The sequence below is a fragment of the Anarrhichthys ocellatus genome, unplaced genomic scaffold, assembly GCF_004355925.1.
Source record: "Anarrhichthys ocellatus isolate YVR2014 unplaced genomic scaffold, GSC_Weel_1.0 scaffold1710, whole genome shotgun sequence".
NCBI lineage: Eukaryota > Metazoa > Chordata > Actinopteri > Perciformes > Anarhichadidae > Anarrhichthys > Anarrhichthys ocellatus.
The window spans coordinates 1-705 of NW_022281684.1; positions in this window are offsets into that span (position 1 = coordinate 1).

Here is a 705-nt window from a genome sequence, read left to right on the forward strand (position 1 = left end):
AGAGAGAGAGAGAGAGAGAGAGAGAGAGAGAGAGAGAGAGAGAGAATATTAAATTAACTAACTAAACAATAGTGCTAAGAAAAACTGTTGTTTTGAACCCAGCATATTGGTTTCATAAACTGTTGCCAGAGAAGCGACTGTGAGAGGTGTTTAATGGAGCCATAATTATGAAGGTATATTTGTGTCTTTATTACGCAAACAAAAAAAAAAGTTTTAAAAGCAAATTTCTCGCACTGCAATCAAAAATCAAGTTTGTAAGTGAAAATATATAAACTGAGAATAATTTATTTGTTAGTTTTGCTTATGAAACTAGAATTTTTGGTTAAAAAAATAAAATCTTTGGTTAAAAAAAACAACCAATCTTTGATTTAAAAAAAAAGCTTTGGTTTCAAAACGAAAAGCTGAGTTGAGTTGTTTGTTTGCGTAATAAAGACACAAATAGACCTTCATGGGCGGGGCATACGCTGCTGAATGTGCCGGGAGTTTCTATTGGTCGGTTTGACTTGGCTCTCGGTATCTGCATCCACTGTAAACACTGCCTGTGTCCCAATCCAGCAACTGCATCCTTCGGGAGACCCAGCCTTCGCGGTCCACGTCGGTCGTGTCCTTTGAGGACCACGAAGGCTGGACCGAGTGGTCTCCGAAATGAGACGGCCTATGCTACAGAGGACTTCCTGTTTGCGTCACCAGCTGCCCCCCCCCCCC